General features: G+C 40.6%; 1 protein-coding gene across 1 annotated transcript in view; it reads left to right on the top strand.

Moving 5' to 3' along the window:
• The first annotated feature begins 3,889 nt into the window (after nucleotides 1-3,889).
• Nucleotides 3,890-21,243, top strand: part of ST6GAL2 (ST6 beta-galactoside alpha-2,6-sialyltransferase 2) — a 176,072-nt gene continuing 158,718 nt past the window's right edge. The window contains exon 1 of the mRNA XM_085053955.1: nucleotides 3,890-3,981. The gene's annotated coding sequence lies outside the window, so the exon portion shown is untranslated. The remainder of the gene's footprint in view (nucleotides 3,982-21,243) is intronic.

A 21,243-nucleotide genomic window follows, 5' to 3' on the forward strand; every position in this document is an offset into this window, starting at 1 on the left:
TTTAAGGAGAATAATGAATTCAAAATTCCAGTGGCCTAGAAACCTTGAGGGTTTTACAGCTTGACCTTGAGTTTTGGGTTCTGTAATGACATTGCAGAAGTTCCTGCTGATTCTATGTAACTTTATAAAAGACACAAGTCAATATTCACGGGTGCAAAAGCTCTGTGTGTCAGATAGCGTTTGTAGTTTTTTTACATACTGTACTAGGTTTAACATGACCTTGATTAATATTGTGTTGCAGATCACAGTTAGTACTGATGCAAAACATTGAAATTAGGTTTACCTGGATGTAAATGAGAACAGAATATAAGCTTTCTCACAGAAATTTTGCCCCTCCCTTCCATGAATTTTCCACAAAATAAGGAATTCATTCCTTTAATCAATGGGGTAAAATCTTGCACCTGTGACAGTAAGATGTACATGCTTAATTCTGGTAATCTAGCACACATAAAAATCGCTGTCTGAAAGACAGGCTGTGTCTGTATCTTTGCACTGTAAAATGATTAGAGTTTTGTGATAAAGGAGTGAAAGAGGATAGTTATGTCTTCAGAAATCAGTTTTATCAAGCTAGTGTAGTGTCATTCATGAGGCAGAGGTTGCATGCATGCATGATTTATGTGCTTCCATATGTCAGATCATCCAGATTTCTTTTCACTGGAAAATTGATATTGATTCTTCTGTATTAGTAGTACTGACACCGGAATAATTCTGACATTATTATAAAACATGCACTAAAACCTCCTTCCTTAGTGTAACCCTTCTGCTCAATACATCATGCATGGAAAGAGTTAGAAGAAGAAGAGACGGAGGAAGAAACATTATTAGGGCTTGCTAGAACCAGTCAGTGCCCAGTCCCCATTGAGTTCCAAAGGATGCTATATGCTGTGTTAGATAAGCCCTATTATTTTCAGACAGTAAGCAAGATATCAGTGTGTAAAACTTGTAGTTGACTGATGGAGAGTAGCATCCATGCAAGAAATAAAACAAACCCTTATGTCACCCTCATCCTCTAGTATATTAAATGCACATTTCAGTCCAGAGGTGTATTTCAAGCAAAATGTTGCACATTTCAGAGAAAATGAGAGCGGTTTCTTTAAGAACCTGCTTCTACTGGAGGTCAATGGCTTTAGTATTGCTCATTAAAAATTAAGGATAGTTATTGACAAACAAACCACAGAAATTGGTTTATGTCAATGAAGAATGGCAAATAGATACATGTATCAGGGAAAGAGCCCTGGAGGAAAAGTTCTTTGCACAATAAAATTAGATTCACAGGTCACAGATGATTTGTTAGCTCTTTCTAAGTTGTAGAGCCGTAATTTATGGAAGAGTTCTCTCAGACTCTTTACTTGCACTACAAAAAGGAATCTTTTTATTAAAGTGTAAGTTGCATGTCCTCACTAGTGACAACCCACAGATCTGACTGAATTAATGTAATCCCCTAAGAATAGAGCCCTGCTATCATTCTGAAGGTAAGAGGTGTTCTTTGAACTCTTGTTTCCATTCTTCTCTGTGAAGCCTTTTTTTTAGCAAGCCCAGATGGAGGAATAGCTAAAGGGCTGGATAGTTTGTTTTTAATGCAAAAAGATCTCAGATGTCAGCTTTTCAGGTTGCCCTCATGACATAAACACATTGCCACTGCCTACTTGTAATTTCTAGAAACAAGCTTTTCAAAACCAGCAACTTCAGCTAGTACAGCTCACAAGGTGGGGAAGCTCTGCCCATGGCAGATACCTGCAGCTCTTCCCCAGGCCATGCTCTATCCTGTGCAGGAGTACAGACATGCCAGCTATGGGGGTGTAGTGAGGAGGTCTCAGACCCCCAAGGTCCTGCAGTAAGGGTGGCTGTGATGGGACAGAGGGTACTGACAGGAAGCCCCAGTAGTACTGGGAGAACAGCTCTGACCTTGGGAGCAGTTCTCTGGCATTCTGAGCATCACAGCTTGCCAATCTCCTGACTAACTTCTGCAGAGAACTAGTAGAGAGATGAAGCATGTATTTTGTAAGGGTGAGCTTCCACAGCAAGTGATGTCACCAGTGGGATGTTGCAATGTGTAGGCCACAGGCCACTAATAGTTCCTGCTATTTATAACAAGAAAAACAAAGCCTTGGAAAAGCCTCCCAGATGCCCCTGTCTGTGCCCTCCAATGACTCCACATGCCTTTGTGGCCATCTGCATTGGGGATCCTTTAGGACCAATGGTGTTGGTCTGCAGTTTAAACACAAGGTTGTATTTGCCACCTGCTGCCTCTTCCACTCTGAGCAGAAGCACGGCAAGAGCAATGAAGGACAGAAATTTCCATCATTTCAAGACTACTTCTGCTACTGAGATAAGCCAAAGCCTTGGAAAGAGTTTCTGTCTGTGCACTTCGTGTTTTATGACTTCCTAATAAACTTACCAAGGCCCCAAAATTATTTGTCTTTGATTAAAAGTAATCAAATATTAAGTACCTGTTTTGGAGATTAACAACTGGACAGCTGTGGATGTGAAAACATCCCCTGCAAAATGTTAGCAGGCTGAACAAGGGTTTCACGGAGCATTGCAGAGCACTAACATGTTTTGGACAGAACTATCAATAAGGCAACTCTCAGTTGTGACTGCTTTTTTTAATAGGCTTCTGTCAATTATTTTCTCTTCTTTTCCTCCCATTTCCAGCCTTATTACAAGGTCCCCTCATGCCTCTGAATGGTGAAACCAAGCAACAGTCCTTAAAGTCATTGTCACACTGGGGCTCTGCCGAGCTGGCTCTCCAATGCTGCCTGCGTAGCTCACGGGGACAAAGTCAGATTCATACGTCCTGCTTATTCTTCTTTTAGTCTTTTTTTCATCTGCTTTACAGATGACCCTGTGGTTATTGGAGTTGTACCAAGATCTGGACAAATCCGCTGCTTACTGGGGAACGAGGCTGCTGGTAAATTGAAGGAAATTTATGATTTCGCCCCCCCGGTTGTTACTTTTGCTATTGTGTTGTGCATGTGTGTAGGTGAGTGTAGGGGTGATTGTGTGGGAGAAAGAGAGATGTATTGATGGAGGGAAATATTCCAGAACACTTTCCTCTTTTACTTAGGAAGAGGATATATTTTATCTGATTTTTATCAAAGGTGACATCAGAAGTAATTACAGGATAAATAATTTTAAGGCTTTAAAGAACAAGGATTCTAAAGAATGGGATTCTGAAGAATTGTAAAGAAAGGATCTGTCTTGGAGATTAAGCTTTTTTAAATCCTTCAGATCCCTTTGCCAAATGCAATAATATTCCATTATAAATCCTTCTATTAATTTACATGTGGTATTGCATTTTTCCTTTAACGGTGTGCAAAGGTACAAAAAGGCAGTAATGTGTATTTACCAAACTGTTACCTTTCCAGTTAGTGAATCGCTTAGCCTGCATGCTTTCTTTCATAAATACAGTCATTAAATGCATGAAATTATTGATCTAAACTGCTTTCCTGGGAGACTGTTCCTTATAAAGAGCAGAGTCAGGTCTCTTTTTGACTGCAAACTAGGCTAGATTTCATAATAAAACTTTCATCATAAGAAAGGAAAAAAAATAAAAACTCTGATCAACAATAACCTCCCTATGATACATCAATGACTAAATCCCTGAGAGAGCTGGCTTTAATTTTTCCTACAGTGAAAGAGAGTAGGAAGGATGGAGTTTTTTTGTAAGGGACTCCTTTTTGAAGAGATCATGCTAAAAAGGCTGCTGAAGGGATCTCTTGCTGCTACAATTTGTAGAAAGGAGCTCTCATAATTATAGTCAGAGTTTATTGTGCCTCTCCCTGTCTCCCCCCCTTCCCACTCCCCCCACCGCCACCCCCCGCCCCGTGTGTGTGTATGCAGAGAGCTAGAGAAAGCTGGCAGCACTACCTGAATAGCTACAGAAAGAGTGAGACTTCTCAGTTCCTGCTTCATTACTGGGTAGCAGCTATTCCAGCGTGTGCGAGCTCCTAACTGCTTCCTCCCATCGGAAAGCCCTTGGTAAGTCCCCTTAGCCGGCAGAGCTGCGGATTAACTCAGCAAAAGGCAGGAGGGGGGTGGCAGGGACCTGTGGGGACACTCAGAACCTATGTGCAGCTTCAGATCTATTAGATTTCAAGGATTTTCTGCAATAAATGTGTAAAATCTTCTGTGGGTTGCTGGGATGCGAAGGCAATCATGAGGAATGTTTTGTGTGCTCAAGAGCAATGCTAAGTACATTCAGGGATGCCTGAAACAGAGCAGAATTTTTCTGCAGGAGATGGGATTAGTAAATGCTTCTCAGAACTGCAAGAAGAGTGGTTGTGTGTTGTTTTTTGTTTTGTTTACCCCTATAAATTTTCTGTCATTTTCCTCACCCCCCCACCTCGCCTTGATTTTGCTGAATGTGTTAATAGGCTCAGAAGAAAGAAACTGTTTCTTCCTGCTGACTGATGGCATTTGAAATGTAGAACTTTTATCAGAAATGGGATGAGAGCTGAAGCTATAGAGGAGATAACGTGTGCTTTTTATTTGCATTTATATTCTTGTGCATATTTCTGGTGTTGATTGTATAGACTTGCCATGCTCAGAAGAAGTTCAAAAAGCTGGGAGGTGCACATTTGCTGCTCAAGATGCTGATGTTTGCACTCGTATCACATGTTTTATTAGTCATCCACCTGACAAGTGGCACTCTTCAGGTAGGTCCTTTCAGTACATGTAGCAAAAAAGCACTCCCAGACAGACACTCTCCTTTACCTCAATCCTATGAGTCAAGATCATTGAACTCCACAGTAGATTATGGAGGCCACTGGAGAGGTCAGGTCACAGCTCTCCTTGCCCCAGCTGAGCAGTGGCATTTGAAAGAAGAGGCTGGAATGATGCTGTTATCGGAGGGTCCCAGTACCCTGGACCTGGCTGTGTTTTAATTTCAAAAGTAAGAACGAGTTAACCAGGGACAGGCCAAGGGCTTTTTTCTGGCAGTACAGAGCATCAACAGAATGACTGCCTCCAAACTGAACCCACAGCTACTCCCCTGATGGATAAATCCAGTCTAGAAGAGACAACTGCCTGACTCACTGGGCATGGGGCCACTGGCTCATCTGCTACTGTCTGTCCTGTCCACACCTCTGGTGGCTGCAGCTGTCTGTGGGATCATACAGAAGTGACACAGCTGTATTTATAACTGTGTGGCGTTAGCTGCACCTTGTATTTAGAAAACACACACTCAGGATGTGAAACTGCCGCTCAGTGTCCCTAGACATCATTGCCTCTGCTACTGAGCAAACATGATAGCTCGAAGGATTAGGTTTTAGGTCTGCAGTGGTGGCTTTCCAGTTAGTATGAGTAAATTTACATCACTTCTACAAGTCAGAAGGGCAATACTGACATATTTTTCCCCTTTCAAAAGACTTCAGTGTTTATTAAGGGACAATTTTCAAGCAAATATTAAAACAGAGATTAACCAAGCACGGAATAGATATTGCTTACTGAAACTCAGTAATTTAATGTTATGGTGACAGGGGAATCATGGTAAGGGGTGCAGATGACTAGGGGATTGATAAGTGAGTTTATATAACATATAGCAGTGGAAATTACAAGCAGGAATATGCCTTGTGTTCCAGGTTGTCAGAGTCAACATCACTTCAGCAATAAATTAAAGTGTTGTCAAAATTGCATCATTACCTGCGCTGCTTAGTACAATAAGTATAATACTGGGGTACAATACAGAGAATAAGAATTTCGGGGGGGGGAAAAAGTGATAAGCAAAGAAGATGTTTGAGGGGCTGTTGTTGGGGTTCTTTTGTATTTTTGTCCATTAACTACCTAAGTCTGCTGGAATACTCTTGAATACAACTGGGTGTTGTCTTTTATAAGTTTGTGCTTTCAACTTCTGCTTGGATGTATGAAAGGGGAGAAGCAGCTCAATGAGAAGAATTCTGGTGTGAAGAGGAGCAGGAACAGGTAGCTCTCCAGCTTGGTGCCACATTCTTATATCAAATTCCCATACCACACTCATTTTAGTAAGTGAATTCTGTTTTCATCTGTTTGCTATCAGCACGGAAGGATATTCTCAAAGCATCTTAGTACCAGGTCAGGATGGCAGAGAAATTCTCGGGATTTTTCACTAGGGGCCAGATGCCATGACCTTTCTGCCTATTGGAAGTTTGCTGTGTGAAGATGATGCAACCCAGCCCAGGAAAAAGAAACTAGGAAAGCGTCTTTGCTGATAGGTAAAATCTGTGTTTAGCATGGGCAGTGTATGCTCTGCAGAGCCTCATCCATGTCACAAGAAATCTGCCTCCCTTCCCTTCTCGCAGAAATATGGGAAGGCAGGAACCATTTGTGTCTTCCTGCAGAAGGGGCTACCACTCTGACAGACAGGACCACCCTGCTTGTGCCTGTGTACCCTGGTTGTGGCTGTGTTCCCACACATGCATACAGCAGGAGATGCCCTGGTGAGTGGGGGGCAGGAGATGTTGCTGTGCTTGGGCTAACCTGACTGTGTCAGCCTGCAGTCAGCATGTGCCACCAGGCAGGGGCTGCTCCATCCTCCCTAGCAGCCCTAGGGGAGCTGTTTCTGGATGATGACCAGACATGGTCCTAAGATCTTGTTGATAAAAAAATCTTCAGACCTTGCCAGTGTGAGCTGGGGAGAACTAAACATACCTTTGAGCCAACCTGTGTTTTCATCAGAAATTCTCTCTGTTACTTCTCTGACTGGAAATGAGCACTCCTCCCTGCCCCCCATCAAAGATTACAATTCATGAAGCAGAAAATGCCAGACACTCAAGCATTGACAGAGTTCCTTTAAATTATATTTCTAGTTTATCATCCTTTTATATGTCAAAGTTTTCTATTTCCCCTATCTATTTTTATATATAGCAAAATGTGTCAATCCAGGCATTTCAATACCCATCACTAAAGCATAAAGATCCATATATCCTCGTCTACTGAACAAACAGGGATTTTCAAAGAGTATTCCCTGTGCCAGCAATGGCTTTTGTTTGCATTACTTGACTACAATTCTGCTTATAGGAATTGCAAAACCAAACCAAGAAAACAGAGGCTGGTGTAAGGTGTATTTTATCACCCTAAAGCCCTCACTGCTGTACTCAGACATCTTCCATCTTTCCCCTTTTCCTGGGAAGTCCCCTTGGTTCTGACTTAGACCAAAGATCTTTGAAACAGGTATCACATCTCCACTCGTTGAACACCTTTATGTCTATCAGGCTACATGGAAATATGAAATATAATGCACAGCTAGAGTACTTCAAGTGTGTAAAAACCTAGTGCAATCTTCTGATCATAACTGTTCCTTTTTGTGTAAATCCTTGCACCTTATCAGGGTCAAAAGGAGAGAAACCTATTCAAAAGTCCTGTCATTTTCTTTTCGTTTCTCGCTCTGGAGAAACACCTCAAAATCCAAACATTTTCTATCTCCTTCTCCTGCAGGGCAGTGGGAAAGGTAAAAGGACCTTGAAAAGTCACCATCTTGCGGTTATCAGGGGAATTATGAAGGCACAATGAGGAGATTTTGCAGTGTCGCATTCTTGTGATTAGAATGAATTACAAATTGTTTTTGTCATTGCAAGGAAAAGAGTGGAAGTGACATTTAGTAGTATATGAATTCCCCAGTAATTGGTGCCTCGTAATATAAATTAGATTAGAGGCAGTTTACCATGTCCCAGTACAGCAAGTTTTCCTTTTACTATTCTCTCAAAGGAAGATAATCTATAGTGTATATTTTAGAAGACAACTGCAGCAAAGGAAAGCTACCATCCTAAATGGAAAAAAAATTACTTCAATAGAACTTTACAGTGAAAATTCCTTGCTGGTTTAAAGAAGACTGTCTGTATGCAGAAATAACACTGAGTGTTTCCTTTACTGTGTTTCTGTGTTAACTGTGCTAAATAATTAAAGGAAGGAGAGGAGAGCAGAACAGATAACTGAGTAATAGCAGGCATAATCACATCCCATTCCTTTAAACCTGGATCTGAGTTCTTTGACTTGCAATTGGTGGTTTTTTTCACAGAGAATCTGTGGCAGGATACTTTCCTAGCACTACAACAGATGCTATTAAAGCAGCTTTTTTCATTATGAAAACAAAGCTGAAGCACTATAACATATGTTGTGTTGATTCATGTCTCAGAAAATATAATTCCATGGAGATATATTTGATAAATGCAGTAAGAAAGCAGCTGATTCCTTGGAAAAATGCATTTGACTGCAGCATTAGCCACTTGCATTTTGTACTTGACAAGCACTCAAATGCACTGAGTTTTAATAGATTGCCACAACACCTAAGGATTTTCATTCAGATGCAACACCATTCCTTTCTCTACGTGAATGTCTTAAATATGCTACTTGAAAATGGAAAACACTGGTAAACAATTCCTTTTTTGGGAAACCTGACCCTGATGTTCAGTTGCTGGCATTCAGACCTTCAGATTGTATGTTTTCTCATCTGCAAAAGAGAGATAATATTTTTGCCTCACCTTCCATCCATGCACCATTCATTTGTCTTCAGTGCTTATGCAGCATGCTGGGGACAGAGGCTGTGCCTTACATGCACAGTACCTACACAGCTCTTGCCTGCAGCCTTTAGGTGCCCCTGTGAAAGAATTTTCCCCACATACCACTGACTGATATCCTTATTATCAGCCTCAGACAACTGGATGGTGCCAGTGATGCTGGGGAGAATTTCCCTCAGAGTACTGAGCACAGAAGCACCTGCAGGCTCCAAATCTTTCCCAGGACTGGTGCTGCAGTCTCAGAAAACTTCTGTTCCCTCATCTACTGTTGATCCCCTCTACAAATAATATAATCTCCTCATCCAAGTGTATGAAGAAAAGACTTAGAATACCATTTCTGGAATCAGTGTCTGGGAATGTATGTGGCAATTCTATCAAGAATACTAAGAAATACCAATTTCTTTGGCAGTTCTATCAGCTGCACAGAACTGACTGCAGTAAGTATTTGTTTCTGACAGTTGACTAGATAAAGTGAATCTGTGGTGAGCTGACAAGTGCCCTAATAAGGTATATTCTTGCAGAATTTTCTTTCTGGCCAGAAACCACTCACAGCACTGACAGCTGGCACCTCAGCATAAAACAACCTAAACAACAGTCCACAATACTGCAGCATTTATGTCCCAAACCAAATTCAGTGCATTTGGCTAGAACAGGCTGTGTGAAACAAGAGCAGATTTTGGAGCACTGCACGCTTTTATCTTCCTATTTAGTATACAATATATTAAAATATATTTTAACAAAATTTAAAATGTGTATTGTGACCCCTTTAAAGATCAAAAAAACATCTCTCAGCTGAAGTAAAAATATTCCGTGAATTGATCCTTGAATAATTCATCCATTCCAGGGGCAGTAAAACTGGTTGTAGGGACACAACAGAGTAGACAAAGGCTGTTTCAGGGGACAGGGAGCCAGTACAGAACAGCTGTGCTGCATCCTTGCTTGTCTCATTCTCCACTGGGAACCCTGAGGGAAGAATACAAGTTACAATAGTCCAACACAGGACAGGGAAAAGAGTCAAAATATTAGTCTGAAAAAGCAATACAAAAACTTTACTGAAAACTTTTTTTAAGCTGAGAAGGACAGAATAAAACTGACCACATCTCTAGCTCAACCAAAAGCGTAATTTATGATAACAGTCTTAAAACCAAAACTCAAACAGTTAGATGCAAAAATATCTCTTTCATTTTTTCAAAAGTAATTGTTGTAAAATGTCTTAAATCCAGATCCCTCCATTTTATAACTCCTGTTGTGTTTTAGCTGCTTTCAATCAGAGGTCAGTAAGGTAGCTCAAGCCGACTCAGCACTGAAGAAAACAACCAAGAGGTTTTTCAAAGCTGCTGTCTTCTTTCTAGAGATTCAAACAGCTCCCTAGAGTTTATTATTAGAGCAAGCACCCTGATTCTGGCACATTAAAAAACGCTCATCTTTTCCCTACATTTAGGAAATCTGGTAGTCCCATTTGTTGAGATTGCTGCTTCAGTCCTCTTTTTGGGGCATGTCTGGTGTCAAGTTGCTTCCTGTTGCAGAGTCCAAATGTCCCTGTTGAGTGCTTCTGAGATCAGAACCCAGGTGGCAGCAGTTCTTACCTCTATGGTTATCCACAAACCCACTGATGAAGCTCTAGGGAAATAATTATGACATGTCATTCTCATCTCCCTATGCTTTCAGACTGCAAATTTTCTTTTCTCAAGTGACACAGTATGGTTGACCACTTTCACAGCATTAAACAAAGTCATTTGATGGTGAAATTGCTCAGCAACAGAAGAGAGCTTATTTATTGATTGAACTCGCCACAGATGTTATCTGATATTGCTGAAGCTTATAGGATCAGTATTTTTGTGCTAGCAAATTGAAGAACATATCTTTAGAAATTGTAAGTAGGTGCAATGTTATATTTAAAAATGACAATTTTATTTTGTTATGAGAATGGCATTCAAAGCAGGCAAACATTTGTTCTGCTTTGCTCATTAGGAAGCACCACTGAAATGTGCTTTCCAAGGCACTACAGAGAGCAATACAGATACAATGTATTGCCTTACTTTCACCAAATGTCCCCTTTGAATTTCCCGAGCATATTTTTCTAGCTCAATATCCCGCTGTCAGGTGCATTTGAGGAAAAAATTATGGACCATCACATTTCAAGATAATGTATCTTAAGAGCTGATCTCATAATGCAAAGGTCAGATGAAATCAAAATGCTGTTTACAGTAGTGCTCTTTCTTTTCAGCTCTGAAGTTATTAAAGGCATTTAGACTGAATTAATTAAAAAAAAAGAGGAAACTGCTCTTGACTAGCTTAAGGAGTAACATGTGGCATGTAATTTGGATTGCTGAGTGATTTAGACAAGTAAGCTGCATTACTCATCCATCTCATTTAAGATATGTAGATTTTGTAATCTTCCATCTGGATTTTCAGACAAACTTTGAGTTGCTTCTTGCTGGTTTGAAGAAGGCTGGAGAGGCTGGCTCATCTTAGAATGAACAAAGAAGGGTGAAAACTGTCCAACTGGAAAAAAAAATGAGCATAATACAGAAAGTGACACTGGGCCACAGCAATATATTTTCAATGTATTTTCAATATGTTTTCAACTTATTTTCAGTGAAAGAATGATTCTTTTACTTTGTTTTCCACAGCAAAAGATCCCTCCGCATTTAGTGCAGGATCCATTTAGAACCAGTGGCACATTGGTATAGAGCACTCACAAGCTTTGTCTACTCCCCTTGCTCCAGCCGAAATATCATCATATGAACACATCCAAGATCATGGAAAAATCCCCTAGCAAGCAAATCCAAGCTGTCTGCTCTTGGAGGGGAAGAGGGGAAGTATTTTTAAGGGAATTTAAGAGTAAAAGCAATGCTACCTTTAACTCATCAGCCTGCAGTGCCAACAGCATTGATTTGAATGTGAAATACGGATAATGCCCTGTTGCTTGCAAAACTAATGGTTCTAGTAGTTCAAATTCCTGTGTTTCCATTCATTAACTAGTGCATGGAGGCTATTCCCCAGCATTCACTGTCCATTACACAGTGGAGGCTGATTTATCCAACTAACCATCCAACTAACCAACCAACCAAGAAAACATTAGATCTTCCTGTTTCAATAGAGGTGAAAAAACCTTCCCATTATAAGTCTGCAGCTAACAAGGTTTGAACAATAAATGAAATGAGGAACTGAAAAAAAACAACCCAAACCCAAATAAAACCAAAGAACCCTAATGATATTTACAAAGATATTTACAAACCCCAGGAGTAAATACATCTAAGGCATTTGATGTGAAGTTGATTAGAGGGAAAGGACCAAAATCTAATTTGTTAGGTTTTGGAAAACATAGGACCTCATAGGAAGGCTGGGAGTACCTGCTACTTGAAGATGGAACTTGGTGTGGGGCTTTGTCTCTAGACAGATTATCATGGAGGGTGCCTGTAAGGAGATCATTGAAGGTTCCATGGTAGGTACAGTTCAATAAAGCTCCACAATTGCTTTATCATTCAAAGGATCAAGGGGATAAGCTTGAGCATTAAAACTAAATAAAAGTAATGAGGTACTTTTGGTACTAATTATTTGTTTGGCAGACTGGCTTACAGTGAGGTGAGCTGAGCTTTGTGTCATTGAATCATCAGCCCAGTGTCTTGCCAAATCCTGGGTACTGTTTTAAACACATCAGGCACTTGGAAGCTGCTGAAGGAAGAGTCCATGAAGGCTGGGTGTGCCAAGAGCCAGGGACAGCCCCTCACTGAGGGTCCAGTGACTTCACAGGGGAAGAGGACTGGCCCAGCCAGGAGAGATGCTAACACAAGCTACCTTGGGCCAGAAGACCTCAATTCTGTGGCACGGTGAGACACCTATCCGAGCCACAGGAATGCTGAAGGCAGCATCAAACTACACTTCTTTGCCTTGATTTTAATTTCTCCATTTTTCTTATTGCCTGAAGGAGGGTCTGAAATGCTGTGTTCCCCATGGGTTTTGGTGGGGTCCCACTCCATATTCAGGCTCCCTTTTGCAGCAGCAAAATCTGGGAGTTCCCTGGGGCCAAGGACACCCTGTAGTGCAAAGCAAGTGGAAAATGTTCTTCTCCCTGTCTCCCACCTTACCCATTGGGGCTTGGCAGTGAAACAAGGCACTGCTTTTCACAAGCTGGGGTTTGCATTAAGCATAAGGTGAGAGCTGTGGCATTAGCTGATGTGACAGACACGCCTCCAGAGACTCAGAAACCAAGATGTTTGATACAAGTGAGAGTACCAGACCTGCTGAGACAGAGAGTTTGCACCCAAGGGGGTGGAAAGAGAAGAGGATAGAGGTGACTTTGCTTGCCATGCCTGCCTGGAACCATCAGGCTGCAATAGAAGTCAAGACACGCAGTGTTTTGGGCCAGGCAACCAGGGGTAACTCTGAACTAAAGGACATGGAATTTTTATATAAAGCATGAAAACTGTATATATGAAAAAGTGGTACAGTGGGGTTAGCACTGCAAACAAAAAATGAACTGCCAGACGGAAACCATTTTTCTTGTGCTATCCCTGGTGGCATTTTGGTGTGCAGTGCCTAGAGTCCAGGCAGCAGCAAGGCAGGGCCAGAAGCAAGAACAGGGACTTTACTCACAGGACAATTTCTCAAGACAAGTGGTCCAAAAATTGGTAGCCCTGTACATGTAACCAACACTAACATATCGGAATAAATCCAAAGCTCTTATTCCACAGATCCAGGGCAAAAAAAAAAAAAAAAAAAAAAAAAAAAAAAAAAGAAAAGGGTTACCAGTGTGAACACTGGGTAATTTGTGTTTGACTTGGCCCCAAAATCATGCTGTGAGATTCTTGACCTGACAGCATCAGCTGTGATTTTTTTATTGAGAAGATTTATGCAGCCCTGAAAGTGAGGATTTGGCAATTAACAGGAACAAGATTGTCAACTGTGCTGCATTGTTTAGACATTGTAGAAAATTATGTACACACCATGTGAAAAAAACATGTATCCTGCTGGTGGCATGAGGGCACTCAGAAGATGTCACCATCAGGGCTGTTTTCATGAAATTTCCAGTTTTGGGGCTTATGTTTTCATTCGTAGGAAGGTACAAGCTTTGAATAAACACAGAAGAATGAGATGCAGCAAGCAAAAGTGTGAAGCAGCTCCATGCATAAGAATTTAGATAGCATTTCACTTTCACTTTAATTTATTACAGTTTACTCATGTTTTTTTAGAGTACAGCCCCCCTTTTTATATAGGATTTAATCTGTTTGAAAACACTGAGTTGCATGATACCTTGTCTATTTACAGGAGTAAGACTATTCTAACATATTAAAATAGGATAGTTTGACTAGTATTCAATGTTTGGTGCAAAACCTCGCAGGCAGAGTTTTCAAAAACAGGAATCCAAATCCACAAACTTCTGAGACACATCTATATTGGGTCTATATAAATAAAACTACTAAATTCTATATATGGCTTTCTAGGTTTAGCAATAAGGTGCAATACTGAGCTGCTGAAAGTAATATATCTGAGTTAGGAGGGTATGCTCACCTCGATGGAGACCCTCTGAACAGGACCATGCTGCTTCCAGGGAACACACGAGCCTGGATAATTTTGTACAGCCCAGTGTTATGATGCACAAATGCATCCAAACAGAACTCTGCTTGAAAATGTGGTATCCAAGTTGGCAGATCATGTTTGGTTTTACCATGTGTGTTTCAGTACAGCCACATTTCTTATTCTCCTGATTTTGGCTGGGACAGAGTTACTTTAATTCGTAGTAGCTGGTACAGTGCTGTGTTTTGGATTCAGATAATGCTGATAACACACTGATGTTTTGACAGTTGTTAAATAGTGTTTACCCTAAATCAAGGAATTTTCAGCATCTCACGCTCTGTCAATGAGGAGTTGCCCAAAAAGCCAGGAGAGAGCATAGTTTGGACTGTTGACCCAAACGGGCCAAAGGACTATTCCATACCATAGAACATCACGTCCAGTACCTAAAATGGGGGAATTACCCAGAAGGAGCCAGTCTCTGCTCAGGGATGGGATGGGCATTGGTCAGAAGAAGGTAAGCAACTGTATTGTGCATCACGTGTTTCTCTTGGGTCCTGTTATTCTCTCTTCCTCTCCTTATAATTATTAATATTATTAGCATGTTTATAATCATAATTATATTTCATTTCAATTAATAAGTTGTTCTTATCTCAACCCATGGGGTTTACCTTTTCTTTCCAGTTCTTCCCTCTGGGGGAAGAGAGGAGGTTGTGTAAGAGAGCAGTAATGTGATGCTTTGTTGCTGGCTGGGATTAAACCACAACACTTATCGTCACTACAGTGGAAATTTAGGACACACAAGTGTTTTGTTTTTCAAGGCTTGGCTCATAAGACTACTTTTTGACAAGCTGTGATACTTTTAATGCCCATTAAAGTGCTTACACTACAAGTAACAGCTAGTAGGAATTGTATGGATAATGGTAAACTGCAGAAGCAGCACCCTCTTTATTTAGTCCCTTGCCCAGGCTATTTTCAAACAACTGCTGTTTATTGTCATTATTGGGTTCGAAAACTGACTTTCTTTGTTCTCTTTCCAAAAAACAGAGTAAATCAGGTCTGACATTTGAAGCAGTGTATTTACAGCAGCATGGAGCATGTGTCACTGGAGCGTGGCTGTAACGAAAAACAGAGAACAGCAAAAGCCCTGGTTATGTTTGTCACCCAGGGGAACTGGAGAGCAGGATGGCTTCCTCCCCATCCTATTTTTCCTGCATTTCTTTGTAAAAGCATTTTGAAATGGAATATTAAAACAGGTTGTTCTTCTTTCAGACCTAGGCCTGAGGAATTTCACACAGAGGTATTAGTAACTGCATATTGCATCCACATTGGAGGGGTTTTGTCCCTGTCTCCCCAGGAAGGGAGAAAGCACCAGTTGTCACTGCTTCATTAATTGTTCAGTTTCTCCCAGTGGTAAAAGGACAAATTCTAAATTCCAACTGGCAGAGTTTGCAGGGGTGTATAATTTATGAGGCGTGAGGAACTGGAAAGATAACTACAATCAGTATGAGCATAAGAAAAACATCCAGCTTGCAATCTCTGCCACACAGCGTAGCTGCCCATGCTTACTTATCACACTGCACATATTTTTCATTTTCCTGAAACCTAATTCTCAAAGTTTTGTTGTTTAGTTTGTGTTTTGGGTTTGTGGTTTTTTTAAGGACTACAGTTTTTTTTAGGCTGGAAGGGCTTCTCAAGGGAAAAAGGGACAGTCTAGTCAAAACAAGATTGAAAATGTGTAAAAAGAAATTATACCTTGCCAAAACCATATCAACACTATTGAATATTGTGGAGGGTGGAGGATATGTGAAAGCAGAGGTAAGATTCTCACGCTAGACAGCTCCTAACTGGAAATTGAAATGGTCTGAAGAAAGGCAGGCAAGGCAGGCAGCATTTCACAAACAAGAGGGAAGAGGAAAGGAAAGCAGAAATGTAGGGATTGTGGGTACACACAGCTATTGCTTTTAGTTTTTAACTTTTCTAACCAAGCTCTCTTCATTACTGGCAATATCACCAGAACACAAACCAGGTGTCTGCAGTTACGCACAAATCTACATATGTTTAGTAATATCTGAACCATTGTGCAAAAGAAGATCAGATGACATACAAAGAGCAAATAGAAATACATAAACAGTTCAGGATTTAAAATAATTTCTTATCCATATGTATCCTCCTTCTTTCTGCCTGTTCTTTCTGCTTCCTCTCTTCCAGAAGGAGACTTTCACTCTAGTGTCACATGTCCCTGAAAACATTTCACTTGATGAACAACCTCGAAGCCACATCCCCTCCCCTAAGTTAACTATAGTCCTCCAAGTTCATTTACTATCTCCTTCAGAAAATCAGGAATTCCAGCCCACTCCTAAAGCAAACCAGCCTTGAGCTCCTTACATCTTGGCCAGATAGGAACACAGATAACATTAGTAGTTATGTTTTCTGTTTCCAATAGCTTTCTTAAATAAGAAGCATCTGGCTTAAACAGCATAAAGCACTGGTGCCAGCCTTGCCAGGAGGGCTTTGGCAGAGACTGTGGTCTCTGTTCTTGGAGGTGTCGTGGGCTGCAGACAAGAATTTATGTTGTCATGTAAAGAACTCCAGCCTGGAACACAGTCTGTTCGTGCAATTCTCTGTTACATACTCTTATTTATGCAGAACTTTTTTCTGGGGCTGAAGAACTGAGCAAAAGATGAAGCAGACTTCAGCTCAGCATCTCCAGTGTGTGCGCATGATTGAGAGGTGATACCTTAACCTATGCAGCTGCACCTCCTCAGAGCTAACTTCACCTGAGATGAGGTCTTTCCCAAAGGAATGTGGGCTGTTTGGGAGAAAAAGCTGTTAAAGGAACACCAGAGCTTAAGGTAGATTTCTTTCACCATCATCAGAGCTGAAGCACTCTCACAGACAATGAAAATTTGACTTCATCTTCACACCTCTTGTGGAATAATATGAAAATTCATTTAGCTTGACTTAGAGCATTTATTATATGTATCTGAATTTCACCCTTAAGTAAGAATAATGTTCATGAGTCATTCCCATTAAAACTATGTACATTATCTCTAGAACATAAAGTATGCACTCAGAAGGGAGTCTGAAGTCAGATTTGTTAGCCTATTAGTACTGCTGGAACTATTTCTAATTGGTGTGGCAGGTTTAGGTTTCCAGATTGTAGTCCATGCATTATTTCTCTGTACTGTACTGGAGTAGCACACAAGGTGGTAGCACACAGAATTATTTATCAGGATGAATACAATCAAGTCTTGAATTGAGAAGTGCGAGAAAGGAAAATAAATATCCAATAGAGCAATATGAACTAGGATCATTATTTACTGAAAAGATATGAGAATTTACATATGAAAAAGCATGAAATAAAAAATTATCTTCTCCCAGTGCAAGTAATAGATTTGGCTGATCTGCTGTCAGAAAATGTTTCCTAAACTAGTTTTATTTAAAGCACCTCTGAAATGGTAAACTGTCTAGCAATCAAGGAATCTCATTACTTAATTTACTTTGATTAGCATGGTACTTTTCAAAAGTGCTAATCAATTTTAAGTTCTAGTAAACTGGAAACTCCACATAAATTGCTGTTACAATCTTAAACTGCTGATCAATTCTGAGAATCTAAATCAATGCGCATTTTTATACTATTCTCTTTCAGTTATTGTCTGGAATATCTTTCTTCACCTCAAACTTTGAAGAATTTCCATGTAAAATAGGGAAAAAGATGCCACACTTCAGCATTTTAATTTTTATTTAAAATACTGAATATGTAAGAGATATGAGAAGAAAAGATGCTTTTAATAAATAAGGTGATCATAAGGCAACATTTTTTCCATCCAAAGGATGTTAGGACAAAACGTTATTTTAGCATACAGTGCAAACTGATAGGTATGTTGTAGTAACAGGTCTACTGTAAAGTTGTAGCCAAAAAAATTCTTACTATGCAATCTTCATGTTTTGTAAGCATAAGAGTATCCAAAGAACACCATGAAATAATTGATAGTGCAACTACAGAAGAGTTTTCTGTGTTATTATGCACCTCTTTCATTTTCCATGTTGTCACACATAAGCTGATCATAGGTCTTTAGGAGTATAACTGCCTGAAAATGATGAATTTGTAAATGTTAAAGGCATAGACACTTCTTAGCAACCAAATATAATCATCAGCCATCTGGAGCTTCTTCCATTTAGACATATATTACACGAATAGAGAGACCTTCGGTCTTCTGTAAAGAAAAACCCCTCTCCTAAATTCATTGATAAATTTTATTGTACCATACCTACAAATACTTTTTTTTCCTTTGTTTGTTTCTAAAAGAAACCTATAAAGTAAGCTAGCAGAAGGCAGGCCGTCATATGTACTGATTTGGCAAAAAAATCCTTTATACTGGAAAGAAAATATCACAAGATGGACCAAGCTCTGTGAAAAAATGGAAAACAGCCTGGTGCAATGTGCAACAGCAGCAGAGCAGTGCTGGCTTCCCCAAGAAGACAATGGTGCATGACAATGTCTCCTGGTTTATGAAGCAGCAAGTTAAGTCGGGCAGCCAGAGGCCAGACAGTAGTGCCCAATCTCCCCTAAATGGCACCCAGTAAGGAATAGGCTGTTTAAACTGTTTGTAGCTCCTGTTCTACCTAGGCAGCTCATGGAAAAATTCAGAATATCCTTTTTAGGCTATATTGGTTTTTTTTTGGGGGGCAATCCTCATTTGACTGCATGTAGAGCCTGGAAAGTCACCTCAGATGAGAGCTTTTACTTATGTGATGTGCAGACCTCCCCCCTGCAAGGTCCAGTGATGTTTGAGCACCATTTGGATCCTTGCTTGGATCTGTCTTGGCTTGTGGCCCTGTGTGCCAGCACTGCACATTTGGGTCCTGTGTACTGGAGAGCATTTCCAAGACATTCCCATTGCTCCCAGCTGTGGGCTCCCAGTAAAGCATGTTCAACTCCATTTCCTCAGACACTGGCTCATACATAACCTACCTGGCATGTATTAATTCAGGGTCTATGACCTGCCTTTCTCCTGATTCTGCTGTTCCTATATGCACATGGTGGTTTTCCCAACATCCTTACTCAATAAAGCATTTCCAATTATTTTCTGTTTGGCTGGTCAGAGAGACCCTGAGCTGCCTGCCACTGTGCCACTTCTGTTTACTGGAGACATACAGAGCCTAAGAAAATGCAAACTGAAAAGATTCTTCTGATGCTATTTTTGTGCTATTTTCCTTCCAGTCATGTGCTATTTTCCTTCCACAATCTGTACCTTCAGGTTAAGCTCCGTTGTATCTTGGACAGCAGAAGGCATAAGAACTTGTGAATCCTTCACATTCATCAAAACACAAAAGAAATTGTGTGTCCTTCATTTATTAAAAGCAATGTGATTTTCAACTTCCAAGACATTGATAAAGGCTGAAAAAATACAGTTTAGAAGACAAGGTGTTTTTGTCTCAGAATAATCACCATTAGGATAACTCAGTTGTTTGTCAGTAACTGGTTTAGAACCTGTATAAAAAAATCCAAAATATCAGAATGCTGTTAATAAATATTTGATGCTCAGAAAGTGAAAGTAAACATGCTGATAAGTTTTCCAGCAAAGGATGACACACTCCTATGGTGTCAGACAAATGGCAGAGCACATTGATGCTTCAGGACCTGAAAGATCAATTCTGAAGGCAACCACACAGTCTCAGTGGTGATCCTAATGGCTCACAATGCTCCTGCATGGTGCTCCATTTGGGGAGAAAAATTGGTTGGAATCAGGCTGGTCTTTCATGTGAGCCCACGTATTTAGCTCACAAAGTCCTGTTTCCTTCAGAAAAGCAGAGGTAGAACAACACAGAAACGCAAACAAATTCCCAAGATTGTCTCAGTCAGTCCAAAGTACCTCCCCATCATGCCTGTCCCTTAGCCATGCTCTCAGTGCCTGCTTGGCAGTGTCTTGTACATTCTTCCAACTTCTCTTTGCCTCCTACCACTAACAGAAAAACTGTAACCAGCCAAAATCAGCTCATCCACCATGTCCCTTGCACGTCTCTTCATTTTGGATAGCAGTTGCCTACACAGAGAGTGAAGGTCACCTTCCTTCATAAAGGACAGCACCTGGACAGTACCTGTGTTTATGCTTAGCTTAAGCCAAGGGCATCAGCCTCCTTGTCCCATTCCATTTCAATGGAGAGGTGGGGTTCCTCTGGCTTGTATCTCAGCCCAGAACACTTTAAGACTGCAAATCATCTGACTATTCAGATGTCTAAATTGGATGACATATAGGCTAAAATCTGCACAACTTGAGCCCTGGTGACCTGCTTAGACATAAACAGCTGTGCTCTAAGCATCTGAGTTGGGCCAAAATAACTCATTCAGTGATAGAGTGAGGAGACTGCCTCAGACAGAGGTAAAACACAGAGGTAACCCAGGGTAACCCAGGCTGTAGGTAGGCCATCAGCTCTCAGGAAATACTGAACTTTGAAGATATACCATCACTGTTATACCAGGCAATTGGAGGCTTGAAGAGATGCCCTGAAAGATGATAAACATGGGCTCTGTCAGGAAATGGATGTGTGGAGAAATGCATGCCTGAGGCAAGCATTGACTGTTGAAATGCTCTGCTATGCTTATGGACAGAGATTATGGGCCTCAGTGCATTCACTTCTCTTGACAGCACGATGAAAATTACATCCAATGATGTAAAATTAAATCCAAGTTAATCATCATTAGCCTATTGGTCATAGCAGCAAAAATACAATCATTGTGTATATTTGAAAGATGGAATAGAGGAAAAGAAAGTAAAAGTGAGAAATTAAACTGAACTGAGGGAGGTGAAAAAAGGAGAGAATTTGCAGAAGACTGAGCAGGAGGAGACAGGAATTCAAGGAAATGGGTAGTAAAGTAGTAAGAGAGAACAACCAATATAAAAATTGTCATACCTGATCTGTGCCACTGCCCTGGGCACCTAGCATCCTGTTTCTGCTAGAAACCAGGATTAGGTTCTTCATAGGATGATACACGAAATCTGTCTGTGGAAAACCTGTGATGTAATCAGCCTATCAAGGAGGTCTCCTCTTAAAAGAGATTATTTGACGTCTTGAGGCATGAAAGATGGGTGAAAATGGAGGTGAAAATAAATATATGAGGTGGAGATAATTGAGGGAGTGAGGAGAAGAACCAACTAGGATATAGAAGGAGCCCATAAGATCATAATTTATTTTCCCCTGGTGCTGTGCTCAAGAGATGAGCCAACTC

This window comes from Lichenostomus cassidix, chromosome 1 (genome assembly GCF_008360975.1).
Source record: "Lichenostomus cassidix isolate B80296 chromosome 1, HeHo_3.0, whole genome shotgun sequence".
Lineage (NCBI taxonomy): Eukaryota > Metazoa > Chordata > Aves > Passeriformes > Meliphagidae > Lichenostomus > Lichenostomus cassidix.